General features: G+C 46.3%; 1 long non-coding RNA gene across 1 annotated transcript; it reads left to right on the top strand.

Annotated features, from left to right (window-relative positions):
* Positions 1 to 6,898: 6,898 nt before the first annotated feature.
* On the top strand, positions 6,899 to 7,881 carry LOC120693966. The gene is made up of 2 exons (XR_005683262.1): positions 6,899 to 7,133; positions 7,426 to 7,881. It is a non-coding gene; the product is annotated as an uncharacterized LOC120693966 (long non-coding RNA).
* The last annotated feature ends 6,971 nt before the right edge of the window (positions 7,882 to 14,852 follow it).

The raw sequence follows: 14,852 nt of genomic DNA, 5'->3' as shown, positions 1-14,852 counted from the left end.
AGCGGCGGCTCTGGGCGCCGGGAACTCACCGGCGTGCGACGTTCTGGTCCCTAGGGTGGTCGATAGTTTCTAAGATCTAGCGCAAAAGAACCGTGAAGGCCTAGAGGTGCTTACCGAGGCTGGGATTCGGACGGGGAGACCATGCAGGGTGATCGGGCGGCGAAGACCGGCGGTGGCGCTCGACGGAGCTCGCGGAGGAGGGTGCTGGGGGTTGCGTCTGGCTCCTGGATCTCCACGGGCAAGTGCGGAGGTGCTCTGCAATCCCAGGAGAAGGGTTAGCATGGCTGGAGGATCACCGGAGTTGGGCAATGGCACGGAGCCAGGCTCACCTGCGGCGGGGTTCGGGCTGAAATTCGGCGCGCACACGGGTCGGGATCGGAGGTGAGGGCTTCGGGGCGCTTCCTGGTGCGAGTCAAAGCCGGACAGAGGTTGGTGGAGGCTGGGATGTCGGGGCGGCGTGGCCACGTCGGCGCAGAGGCGGGCGGCACGGCGGAGCTGCGCAGGCGAGGCGAGCTAGGGTTACGGTGGCCGTGGAGTGGATAGGAGGAGGAGGGGGCAGGGGGTTTAAAGGAGGGGCACCGTAGATCTCGCGTCCACACCCCGGATAAGGAAGCTCGCCGGGATTGTGGTCGGGGATCTCGGGGCCGTTGTGCGAGCGGTGGATGCGGGAGGAGGGAGAAGGGGCCGACATGCGGGCCCGGGGTCAGCAAGAGCGACGCGCGCGGGCGACGCGGGGGAAAACGCTGCGCCGACAGGTGGGGCCGGGCAGTCGGGGGGGCGACGGAGCTGGGGCGGCGGGCGCTGGCTGGCGAGCGGGGGCGGCGGGGTTTTGGGCCGGGGGAGTGGCACTGCTGGGCCAAGCGCGGGGTGAGGGAGGGGGGAAAAGAATGGGCCGGCGGGTTGGGTTGCTGTTGGGCTAGGTTTCTGGGTTTCTTTACTATTCTATTTCTTCTCTCTTTTCTATTTCCAAATCAAACCAAGTTTGAATTCAAATACAAATTTGAATTCAAACCACACTCAAATAATTAAAACTATGCACCAGCATGAATGCAACACCAAAATTTAAACCTATGATAAAATTTTAACTACTTAAGGAACAAAAAGTAGATTAAATGCAAGTCTAACACAATAAACCTTAGAAAATTAAATAAAGCCAATTAAATTTATTATTAAATACTGGAATTTAAATTAGGGTGTTACATACGCGCAACTAGAATTATAGACAAAACCGATAAACGGCACTTTCAAAACTACGGTCCAAAGGAATGGTGTAGTGCTGAGATGGGGTTTCGGTTGCTAATTCCTTTTAGCCTGAAGTGTTTCCTATCAAGCCAAAGTTACTAAACTCGCTTCGAAGAATTTAAACACAACCCTAGCAACATGGATCAAAATAACCAGGACTTGTTTTGTTGCAAAAACACATGCATGAAAGAATTAATTACAACAATTATAAAAGAAAAGAGCCTAGCTAGGAATCAATAAAAGCAAGCACCTAACTTGCAGATATGATCAAGCCACAAGAAATTATCAGAAAACATGATTTTGATAAAGCATGCCACATAAAATTTCCAACATTTACTGACGATCAAAAGTATTTATTTTAACCCTAGAAACGAAATCAAACAACAATAGATCCACAAATATGCACATAGGCTATGTACTTGAAATTTTTCAGTGAACTACACATGCAAAGAGTAGGTTACCATAAAATTTTCAGGATTTTTAGACAAACAAAACAACTGATACAAAACAAACTAGCTTAAACGCAAACTATAATTTTAGCAGGGGCAAAAGTGACATTTCATGCATGACTAGCCCCCGGCTTGCTGATGAGGTCATAAAATGACTCGGCAGTAAGCCTAGCTTGATCGAGTGATGACTATGAGCCAAAGGAGATAAAAACTCGTATGAAGAGGTCAGCAAATTCTCAAGTTCTGAAAAAGAAGTGTACTGAAGAACAGAAATTAAAGGGAGCTGACTTGTTATTCAACACATCTCTAGCTATTATCAAAAAGTATCATAAATATGGACTCTACTTATTAAAAGGCTTAGCTAATAAGAAGATAAAAAGGTACAGAAGCTTGGGGGGCGGTAACCCTCGAGCCCGGAACCAAAGGCAGTCGGCAAGCCCCCGGTCGAGTTAATTTGGCCACTCGGCGATGGAGTAAACCTGTGGTATACTCTATTTCAGCACGGACCGGCCTCTTGGAACGGCATCACCGGGTTAGGGGTAGCAAGGCCGCTAGATATGGCTTCGCTATCTTGCTAGGCGCTTCATCCGAGTTGGGAATAGCAGCAGCAGTAAATGAGCGGTAGTCAAGTTGGCTGCAGCTATTGCCTCATAGCCAGTTCCACGCTTTCCTTGACGCAAGCATAGGCCTTCTTCGGATCACACTTGATGGTGATCGGACCCTTAGGGCCAGGGATCTTCATCATCATGTAAGTGTAGTGTGTGACACCCATGGATTTGGAAATTCCGGGTCGCCTGAGGATTGCGTGATAAGCCATCTCGATGTCGGCGACCTCGAATGTGAGGAACTCGATACGGTAATGGTGATCTCACCAAAGGTAACCGGTAGTTTTGATACACCTGAGTGGCATGACTGACTTTCAAGGAACAATACCATGGAAGGTGTGTCGGAGGGGGACAGTTTGCGCTTGGATCGTCCCATGGCGTCAAGGGTATGGGCGAACAATATGTTCGTCCCTGCTCCTCCATCAATCAAAGTCTCATAAGGACCACCCTGCCAATAGTTGGGTTCAAAACTAGAGGGAACCTGCCGGGGAAAAGTATGTGATGAGGGTGATCCGCCCGACCTAAAGGTGATAGGGTGCTCAGACCACTTCAAGTATTGAGGTGTGTGCTGGCTCGATCGAGTTGACCTGTCGGGCGGTCATCTGATCATCCCGTGGGGGGCCATCCTCTTCCGGTTACCTTCGGTAGCCGGAGAACTTCCGCACGAAGTATATCTCCTTCACCGTCGCCGCCTGAACTTGCCGTACAACGCCATCTTCCGGTGTCCTCTCCTCTATAAATTTATGGCGCGGACCACTACGGGTACCTGTGCATGAAGATGCCAGGGCCCAATGGGGTAATCACCATCCCCGGAGATCGACCGGCGGCTGTCGCCGCCCTCGAGAAGCTGCACGCAATCGCTACGGAGGGGTTCAAGGACTTGCTCTAGGTGAAGAAGCCCGCGACCAGGGGATCCCGACCATCAGTTTCGGGCCCCTGGATGCAAAAAGAAGACGGACAGCCCCGACGCATCTCCGTCAAGCTCCCGCGGTGCCACGAAGCCCGACAACGCCGAGCAGGTCCCGGCGAAGATGGTGCAGATCGGCGCGAAGCCCTCCCAGATCGCCCGCATAGGCGGAGGCCTGGGAGCCAAATAGGAACTCGTGCTCGTCGCTTTCCTCCGGGCGAATGTCGACATGTTTGCCTGGCAACCTTCCGACATGCCCGGGGTCCCTAGGGAAGTGATTGAGCATCACCTCACGATCCGTCCGGGCTCCAAGCCCGTCAAGCAGCAGGTCCGGAAGTAGTCTCTCGAGCGCCAGGAGTTCATCCACCCTCGAGATCGAGAAGCTGCTGTGCGCCGGATTCATGAGGGAGGTCCAGCACCCCGAGTTGGCTGGCCAACCCTATCATCGTTCCGAAGGCCGGAGGCAAGCTACGCATGTGCATCAACTACACCGACTTAAACAAAGCCTGTCCAAAAGATCCTATCCTCTCCCTAGAATAGATCAAATTGTGGACTCCACCTCAGGTTGTGAGCTTTTGTCATTTCTGGATGCATACTCTGGTTTCCACCAGATCCATATGGCTAGGGAAGATGTGGAAAAAACTTCATTTGTCACACCTCATGTCCTGTATTGTTATGTCAACATGCCGTATGGTCTCAAAAATGCTTTAGCGACTGTGTAAGAGCTACACATATAACTCTGAAACCCCACATCGGCAAACCGTGGAGGTATATGTAGATGACATTGTTGTAAAATCTCACCAGAGCGATTTGTTCCTCCAGGACTTGGATGGCGTTTTTCAAAGCCTCCGCGCACACAAGATGATGTGAACCCCGAGAAGTGCGTGTTGGGGTCGCTGCAGGCAAGCTCCTCGGTTTCCTGGTATCACACCGGGGGATTGAGGCCAACCTGGAGAAAATCCGGGCCATCGAGAACATGCGTCCCACAACCAACATCAAGCAAGTTCAGCGCCTTACGTGGTGTCTAGCGGCACTCAGCCGCTCATCTCCAAGCTCGGGCACCGGGCTCTCCCATTCTTCAAAATTTTGAGATGGGCAAACCCGATCGAGTGGACAGAGGAAGCAGAGGCGGCATTCAACGACTTGAAGAAGTATCTGACCTCCCCCTTCGGTGCTTGTTGCTTCCAGAGCAGGGGGAAGCCCCCTGCTCCTCTACATTGCTGCTACGGACGATGTCGTCAGCATGGTCCTTGTTGTAAAGCGCCTGGAGCTATCCCCCAGAAGGAGGATCCTCCGCTTGGGGGCCGCCAGGGGACACCTCCAGGCGGGCGAGAGTTTTGGGGATCAAGTCCCACCACCACGGGGGAGGGGGGGGGGTGCAACGGCCCATGTACTTTGTCAGCAAAGTCCTACGGGAGGCTCCGAGCAGGTACCCAGAGGTCCAGAAGTGTTGTACGCGGTCCTCGTTGCATCAAAGAAGCTCCACCGCTACTTCCAAGCGCACAAGATCTCCGTTACCATGACATTTCCACTCGGATCTATCCTTCGCAACCGCCACTCAATTGGGCGCATCGCCAAGTGGGCTGCAGAGTTGGAGTTTTGAAATTGAATTTGTCCCCCCGCAACATGATCAAGAGCCAAGTCCTGGCTGACTTCATCGCGGAGGGGACCCCCGGGCAGTACCACCTTGACAGGCTTCCGATGCCGGAAGGTGCACCTCCCCGGGGCTATCCTCCCACATTCACAGGGAAGCCCTGAGAGCTATACTTTGATGGCTCCAGCCGGCACCACGTTGCCGGTGCACGCGTGGTACTAAACTCCCCCATTGGAGAGCAGCTCTGGTACATTGTCTACCTCTTCTTCCAAGCCTCCAACAATATTGCGGAGTACGAAGGCTTGGTGACGGGGCTTACCCTGGTGCTCAGCCTTGGCGTTCGAGAACTCCTGTGGCCAGCTACTGTGATATTCATGCTCAAGAGCGCACTCTATTATCACATCTCATCCATGCTTCCGAGTAGTTGGCCTGGACAGCAGAATCATGGCCGGTGTGATTGATTGCCCTTATCGCTGTGGTGCAAACTTAACTCCAGCTAACTATATGAAACATACCCGGTCTTGCAATCTCTGGGAACTCATGTGTCCGATGGCTATGTGTAGACAGAAGCCGTTTTTTCTGGAATACGCTGGCCTCTTATCTGATAAACCATCATGGGGTTTTTTATGAGAATATATCTTATGAAGGTTACAAAGAAGATATCCCCTTGATCCGTTGTGGAACAGGCGTTGTTTTAGAGGGTCAAGAGGAATACTTTGTTTTCTTCGTTACAGAATAGACCTATACTTCATTTGGCTCGGTGATGCTGAGGCTAAACCTGATCTTCCAAGTTTCTTGCTCAAGGTGTTCTTATATCAGGCTGGTCCGGATGGGCGACCACGGGAGGAACTTGGGCACTACTTAAGTCCACATCCAGCTAGGATTATGGACGTTATTCATCTCTGTGTGATCCCAAGTGTCGCCAATATCAATATTACACAACAAAGCTTCTACTTGCGGGTGTGATAGAGGATAGAGCCTGAGGCCTGATGGATTATGAACTCTAGTTGGTTGTGAGGATGTTTTGTGGTGCGTGTGCTAATGGACTATGATGGACTATTATGTTTGTGTAATTTGAACAACAATATTGTGTAATTTATTGTAACCTACTAATCTTCTACAAGAAGATTTTTTTTAGCCATCCGTGGAGCTCAGCTGTTGTTTTTGGGTTTTAAAAAAAAAGAGAACGTGCGGAGGATGGATTCGGATATTTATTGGAATGTCAGATTTTTGGTCATTTTTCTTCGATTATGGACAAATAAGATATAGAATTTACTATGTAAATTCATAGCCTTATATTTAACATTGATCTTGTAAAGATTCATAAAAACTTAACCTCAAATTTATCATATATATTCTCAAATAATAGATATAAAAATTCGAATACGGATCGGATACGGATTCAAATATTTTTTCACCTTTTTAATTGTAGGGAGCAAATAATGCATAAAAAAATCTATACAAAATTTTATTTTTATGTGTAATAATATGCTTGATAATATAAAAAAGATTAATATAAAATTTCAAGTATATGTATTTAAAATATCAAATTTGGATGTTTAGATCCACCCTGTGGGCCCTTGCATACCCTTCTGCTGATAGCTGTCCGGCTGCTCATCCGTCCCCGGCTTCTCGGCAGTCCGCATCCATCCGCCGCCGCTCTCTCCTCCGCTCGCCCTCGCTCGGCGCATCCTCCTCCCCAAGCCCAGCGCGAGCCGCCGCCGCGAGGATGGATGTCTGCTGTGATTTGTGCGGGCGCAATTTCTCCGACTTAGTTCAAAATTTTCAGGCTCATTTGCGCGACAAAAAAACCCGGGTATATACTAATCGCAATCGCAATAGTCTTTTTTTTATGGTTTTTTGGTTGTGTCGTAGCGCTAATAGTTTCCTCTAATCCATTCCTTTATCTCCTGCTTCAACAGGCGCGCGCAGGAAGCGGCTGCAAATGGATGTCATCAATGTGAGCATCGTCTGGGCCGCATGCCGCTATCATCATCAAGCGCCGGACCATCAACACGGACATCAACAAGGCGGTCAACAGGTCCAATCTCCGGGACATCAACAATGTCGCAAGACAACGAGCCATTAACAATGCCTTATTGACCTCTTTTCCTCTTTTAAGAATCGAAAAGGTAGGCTGCCAAACACGAGCGAGAGAAGGAAGATCATTACTCATGCTGTTTTTCAAGATCAAAGATGTTATGAAGATGGGAGAGTTTTAAACAAAGTGAAGTCATTAAAAAGACAAGGCAAAGATCTGCACAAGAAGAGAAGACGTCTTACTCCCTCTGAATCTCGTCTCTATGAACGTCTGAACCAAATCTGGCCAGCCTAAAGTATGTATCTTTTCTCCCCCTTGTTGCACCTTGAATTAAGCACAACAAAGAAATATATATTACTTAGGTGGCAAATTAAAAAGCTCTATTTTTGGCATAAAAAAAGAAGTGAGATGGACATAGACTAGATCCTGAGTCGTACTACTCAAAAGTATGACCCTTCATGCTTTAGTAATTTATGCATTGTTCACTACTGCTCTTATTTCCCTTTTAGCTCATTCGCCTTTTAGTATCTGTTTCGTGTACTATTAGGAGTTTTGAACAGTGCATTCTTAACTGTTTACTTGAACAGGTTTATTGGACGAATTGGAGCAACTTCTTAAAGGAATTGGCTATGATGATAGCCGGCCCATCAATTGCATTGATGAAGGAGGGCTAATCAACATAGCAGGTTTATTTTGGGTGCTGGGCTTCTTTGGAAACACCGAAACGCTTGTGTGTTTGAAGGAGACCGCCCAAATTTGGACAGGTTACTGCAGGCGTTCAAGGATGAACACCACTTGTGGTGTCTGGCAGGGGCTCGAAGCCTCAGCTCCTTGAGTGCTGGTCAAGTGTTCGGACTAGGCTAGTTCCTAGTCCTTGTTAGTGGTCTCGGGTCAAGCTTTTGTTTTTTTCTTAGGCAACAACATCATAGTGTATCACAGCCCCTCACAGCTCGGCTCGGAGTGAGGTGTGCTAGTTTGTAAGGGGCCGGTTTATTCTCTCTATTAATACAAAGACACGCAGCTCTCCTGCGTATTCGAGAAAACATAGCAGTCACAACTTTAGAAGGTAGCATCATGAGGTGCTCAGTTTTTCTTGAGAGCAATAATTAAATGTTTTGATAATTGATACAACACACTTCTACATGGTTTGACTATACTTTACCTACTGTATAAATATTCCAGTAGAGCTATTGTAAGTCCTTACGATTTTCCAGTAATATTGTTGCTATTCATGGTTAGGATGGAGTAGCGGGTTGAAATTCCTTATACCATGCCTATACTGATATTTTGTTTAATCATATGGAACTTTATGATGTATTTACCATTATATGTGGCATCTTAAAGAATTAGTTTCAGAAAATATCTGTATTTTAAAATTTTAATGTAAGCAACCTCACTAGCTTCTTCAGTTTTCATTCAGCAAGACCTCTCTCTTCTTAACTGATTTACCCTGATAATGTTCCCTGTCATATCTCTTTCTGTTTACAAATTTATGCGATGTTGGTACATATATATTTTTCTCATATTGCCTTTTGTGTACATTTTACCCTTAGTTCTAAAAAATGGAAGTGTGCCTAGTTAGATTCCTGAACTTGATCCATTGTGAGTAGGTCCCACCAGTTAATTGAACTAACTGGCACATGACAAATCTGGTGCACCTGATGAAAATGAGACACCTTGTCAGACATCTTGTTAACTTTCGTACAGTCTTGTTGCAAATAATGTTTGATTTGATGAAGCTTTCTAGCAAGTATTATTCTGTCCCACTACAGTCACATTATGTCCACAAAATGCCTGCCATTGGTAATATGGCTCATTTGGACCAGTTGTATTCACCATTTTGGATCCTTAGAAGTAGTATGTACATTTGTGATTTTGCTGTTCTATACATGACGCTTATGCTTAGGACTCTTCCTGATTATAGATACAGAACTTCAGTCCTGTTCATATAGAGATGTGGACCAGGTGATTGACCATATAATTTCAGTAATGAAAAATACAGGGCCATTTTGCTTATTTCACAGTAACTAATTCAAAGACGATGCCATAATCGTAACAATAACAAGATATTATAGTTTGTGAACCCGAGACTTCGGCATCATACCAGCCCAAGGTGTCCGCAACCTTGTAAAGAGCCTTGAGGTTGTGAACCCGAGACTTCGGTAGCATCGCCATAGTCCAGGCACGGAGGTGCGAGCTTGACGACATGGCGATGCAAGAAAAGGTTCAAGCTAGCAGGAAGAAGAAGGGGAGGCAAGAAAGCGCTCAAAGAAGAAGAAGGCGAGAAGATGATGAATGAGCAAATGGCAAGGAAGGCATAATGGGGGGAAATAGCATTTGGAGGATTTAAGGGTCACCTCGATCCACTCCCCCATGTGCTATGGTTGAAGCGATGTGACGCCACTGAACAGGCGCAGCGGTTCCGCTCCCCGAGGAGGAAACGGTTCCTTCTTGGGGAAGATTCAGGCAACCGGGGCAACATGGCGGCTGAGAGGTGGGCCTACCGCGCCGAAAACTCCGCCACGTCAGTCCCGGGGGCCACTGTCAGCGCCCCGGGGGTAGGGTACCCCTGGCTCTGTTAGAAATCTAGGCAATTTTCGGTATATTTTAATTCCAAAATTAAATGTATAAACTAGCAATATTTCTATGACTTTAAGGAGTAAAATAAAACATGTGAACATGTTTATACTTATCACACATATAAGCATAAACAATATAAATAACCAAAGTTTCAGGGAGTACCCTAAAGCGGGGCCGTTGCCGGAGGCATTGGCTGCGCTGTTACCAACTGGAGTAGACATCTACTCGGTTGGCCTCAGTCGAAGTAGTCGAACTAAATCGGTGCAGGAAGAAGTTCGCAGTGCAGTCCCACGAACGGTCACCAAGATGTAGTCGACGTAGTCGTTCGGCCACCAGAATGTAGTCGACGTAGTCGTTCGGCTCGTCCACCAGGAAGTAGTCGTACAATCGGGCAAAGCCTTAGTATTTTTGAGCAGTCACGCTAAAGCGTTACCCAAAAACCTGATTGCCCGCCTATCCCGTGCAGGATCTCAAGGCGAGCAAGGTTTCGGAGGCCTGCTCACGCTAATTCTGTGCGCGCAGAAATTAGCGTTGGGGAACTCAGTTGTTGCAACTGGAGAGGGAGAAGAGAGGAGCCGAGTTGCCTCAGTGCTCTGGTGCAGGATGGATGAGGGGAATGGCACTCCTTATATAGTGACTCAGGTGCTCAGGATCGTTGAACCTGGACACCATCAGAGTCATTTAGGTGATGCGGTTATGGCCATTAATTACAGATTTAATTGCATGTTTAATCGCACGATTAATTGCTGTCAACGGCAAAATAGCCATCACATCGCACCGCGCCTCGGCCACGGCCACGGCCACGGCCACGGCCACGGCCACGGCCACGGCCCGGCCCGGCCCGGCCCGGCCGGCGAGGCGAGCGAGCGCGCGCGCGCGTGTGGTTCACCGTCCTCCTCTTACCGGCTTCACAAGTGGTGTACAAGAAGTCCACCTTTTAAGTCGGTTGAGATCCTCCTCAATTCCCGGTACGGAATTAAACATTGATTCCCTAGCATTAATAGTGGGCTTTAAATTCTTTTAATGCTTTAGAATAAATGGGCCAAGCCCATTACTCCAACAATCCCCACCAAGAAATTCAAGCCACACTAGAAATACCCTCATTCTCTCATTGATATACCAGTATTCGACAGAGACTGTTAAGTTGAACTTCCATCTAGGACAAAGGCTACACTTACTCACAACTATGCAATGGACTATGCCTTGAATTGCCAGTTTTGTGCAAACAAGTTTGACCAGAGCCCTACACTGGTACTAGGCTGCAAAAGCATCCCCGCGGTTTGGAGCTTATAAGTCATACTCCAGGCCCTTCATGAGTTTCTATAGAATACCCAATTCTCATAGACCATGACCAGTGGTCAAACTCATATAGGTGTGTTCCTTTCAGATGTTCTGTAGGACAACATCTTTGTTTCAAGAAAACAACTCATTTGTTTAAAAGAAACCACCTGGCACACATTAAGGTATAGACCAACCTGCCATACAGATTAGAAGAGAAATGCACCTTATACACGGAATGAGCCCTTTTCACAAAGGTTCTCTTCTCACAGTCAGACTTTAGTTTGTTTCACCATCCTAATTCACGGGATCTCCGATCACATAGGACAGGTTTCCACTATAGAATGACTCACGTGGGTCTCAAGCCCAATTCCATAGATGCATTGTCTATCACATTTCGTGAAAGACCCTTTGTAAACTGATCTGCCAGATTTTTAGCCGTCTGAACATAGTCCAGGGCTATAACTCCGGAGTTTCTCAATTTTCTGACAGATTTCAACCGCCTTTTCACATGTCTAGATGACTTCATGTTATCCTTTGAACTATTCACCTTGACAATTACCGTTTGATTGTCACAGTTCATTAGGATTGCCGGTAACGGTTTTTCAACTATCGGCAAGTCCATAAGGAGCTCACGAAGCCACTCAGCCTCAACAGTGGCGGTATCTAATGCTGTGAGTTCTGCTTCCATAGTTGACCTTGTTAAGATGGTCTGCTTGCAAGACTTCCAGGAAACAGCTCCACCAGCAAGTGTAAACACATATCCACTTGTGGCCTTTATCTCATCAGCATCAGAAATCCAATTTGAATCACTATACCCTTCTAGTACCCTTGGGTACCCGGTGTAGTGAATTCCATAGTTCATTGTCCCCTTCAGATAGCGCATTACTCTTTCAAGACCCTTCCAATGATCATCTCCCGGGTTTGAAACAAACCGGCTCAGTTTGCTTACAGCAAACGAGATGTCAGGTCTTGTAGCGCTCGCTAAATACATTAATGAACCAATGATCTGAGAATATCTCAGCTGATCTCGCATTATCCTTTTGTTCTTTCTAAGAATTAAACTGGCATCATATGGTGTTGAGACAGGTTTATAGTCACTATAACCAAAGCGACTTAACACCTTCTCCACATAGTGAGACTGTGTAAGAATCACCCCACCATTGATCTCTTTTACCAGCTTTATATTAAGGATAACATCAGCTTCTCCCAGATCCTTCATCTCAAAATTTTGAGATAAAAACTCTTTGACTTCCTTAATCACATTAAGGCTAGTGCCAAAGATCAGTATGTCATCCACATACAAGCACAAAATCACTCCTTCAGCCCCACCATAGCGATAGTACACACATCTGTCAGCTTCGTTCACAACAAAGCCGGCAGAGGTCAAAGTTCTATCAAACTTTTCATGCCACTGCTTAGGTGCTTGCTTGAGACCATATAAAGATTTTAACAACTTACAAACCATTCCTTCTTGACCCTTTGATACAAACCCATCCGGCTGATCCATATAGATCTCCTCTTCTAACTCTCCATTGAGGAAAGCCGTCTTAACGTCCATCTGATGAACGAGAAGACCATAAGAGGCTGCCAAGGAAAGTAACACTCGAATTGTGGTCAATCGGGCAACTGGTGAATAAGTGTCAAAGAAATCTTCTCCTTCTTTTTGTGTATAACCCTTGGCCACAAGCCTAGCCTTGTACTTTTTAATAGTACCATCTGGCCTAAGCTTTTTCTTGAACACCCACTTGCATCCAACCGGTTTACATCCATAAGGACGTTCAACGACCTCCCAGGTTCCATTAGACATAATAGAATCTATCTCACTCCTTATTGCTTCCTTCCAATAGTCAGCATCAGGAGATGAATATGCCTCTTCAATGGTTCTGGGTGTATCATCTATGAGGTATACAATGAAATCATCACCAAAAGACTTTACAGTCCTTTGTCTCTTGCTCTTTCTCGGAGCATCATTGTTATCCTCCTCAGGATTTTCTACAAGTGTATGTTCATTGTGTTCTATCGGCTCAGCAGAGCCATCATCCTTGATGAACTCTTGCCTAGATGAACTTGTTTCATCTCTCATGGGAAAAATGTTTTCAAAAAATGTAGCATCTCTGGACTCCATTATAGTACCAACATGCATGTCAGGTACTCCAGATTTCACTATTAAAAATCTATATCCAACGCTGTGAATAGCATAACCTAGAAAGATACAATCCACAGTTTTAGGTCCAAGCTTACGTTTCTTGGTTATTGGCACACTCACTTTTGCCAAACAACCCCATGTACGTAAGTATGACAGTGTTGGCCTTTTCTTCTCCCATTCCTCGAAAGGAGTTATCTCTTTATTCTTTGTAGGAACACGGTTTAGGACATGACATGCAGTCAATATAGCCTCACCCCACCATTCCTTGGAAAGTCCCGCTGTATCTAACATGGCGTTAACCAAATCCGTTAGAGTGCGGTTCTTTCTTTCGGCAACCCCATTTGACTGAGGTGAATAGGGAGGCGTCCTCTCATGAATAATACCATGTTCCTCGCAGAATAAAGTAAATAAATTTGAGAAATACTCGCCACCACGATCTGACCTAACTCTTTTGATCTTTCTCTCAAGTTGGTTTTCTACTTCAGCTTTATAGATTTTAAAGTAGTGTAAAGCTTCATCTTTTGACTTCAACAAATAGATGTAACAAAATCTAGTACTATCATCAATCAAAGTCATGAAATATTTTTTACCACCTTTTGTCAACACTCCATTCATTTCGCACAAATCGGAATGAATTAATTCTAAGGGTGCCAAGCTCCTTGCCTCCGCAGTCTTATGAGGCTTACGAGTTTGTTTTGATTCAACACATACATGACACTTATAATTTTTGACAAAAGTGAACTTTGGAATTAAGCTCAAATTAGCTAAGCGCATCATACAACCAAAATTAACGTGACAAAGCCTCGAATGCCAAACATTTGTTTCATCAACGTTAATAACATTGTATGCAATTTTATTACAAACATCTGACAAAGAAAGACGGAACAAACCTCCGCTTTCATAACCTTTTCCAACAAAAGTACCAAACTTAGACAAGATACATTTATTGGACTCAAAGATTAATTTGAAACCATCTCTACACAGTAGAGAGCCGCTGACTAAATTCTTCTTGATGGTGGGGACATGCTGCACGTTCTTCAGCTGCACGGTCTTCCCCGAAGTAAACTTCAGATTTACCGTACCAACACCAAGAACACGCGCATGTGATCCGTTCCCCATCAGCAAGGAGGAAGTCCCGCCGGTCTGGTAAGAAGAGAACAAAGAAGCATCAGCACAAACATGAATATTAGCACCAGTGTCAACCCACCACTCGGGTGAACCAAAGACTGAAAGAACAGTAGGTAATAAATTACCGTACCCCGAAGTTCCTCCAGGCTCGCTAATAACCATGTTGGCGGAGTCGTTGTCTTTGCGGTTCGGACACTTTGCAGCAAAGTGATCCGTACTAGCACACACATAGCAAGCTCCCGTCTTCTTCTTCTTCTTAAAAGTGGTTGTCTTCTTAGTCTTTGGTTGGTTCTGCGGTGGCTTTTTCTTGTTCTTATGAGAGTTGTTCTTCTGAACAAGATTGGCACTTGAAGCACCAACAACTCCTTTCCCACGTATGTCCTTTGCTCTCGCCTTCTCCTCAACATCAAGAGTCCCTATGAGTCCATCTATTGTGAACTCCTGTCTCTTATGTTTTAGAGAAGTAGCAAAGTCCCTCCAAGAAGGTGGCAGCTTAGAGATTATACCTCCAGCCACAAACTTATTGGGTAACACACATGGGGACTCTTTGCTGCAATTTTTGAGATCTTTTGCCAGAGTATGTATTTCATGAGCCTGTTCCACTACAGAACGGTCTTCGACCATCCTGTACTCAAGGAACTGCTCCATGATATACAACTCACTCCCGGCGTCAGATACTCCATATTGAGCCTCAAGAGCATCCCACAAAGCTTTGCCAGTTGGCAGCCGGATATAAGAATCCACCAGGTTATCACCAAGAACACTAATGATCAAGCCTCGAAAGAGGATATCAGCCTCATCGAACGCACTCCCTTCCTCTGGAGAGAATTGTTCAGGCTTACCCTCTTTCACATGGATCACTCTCGATAGTGTTAACCA

Source organism: Panicum virgatum, unplaced genomic scaffold, assembly GCF_016808335.1.
Source record: "Panicum virgatum strain AP13 unplaced genomic scaffold, P.virgatum_v5 scaffold_1235, whole genome shotgun sequence".
In the NCBI taxonomy this organism is placed as follows: Eukaryota; Viridiplantae; Streptophyta; class Magnoliopsida; order Poales; family Poaceae; genus Panicum; species Panicum virgatum.
The sequence above is the reverse complement of the archived record's forward strand: the minus strand, read 5'-3'. Positions and strand labels throughout refer to the sequence as shown.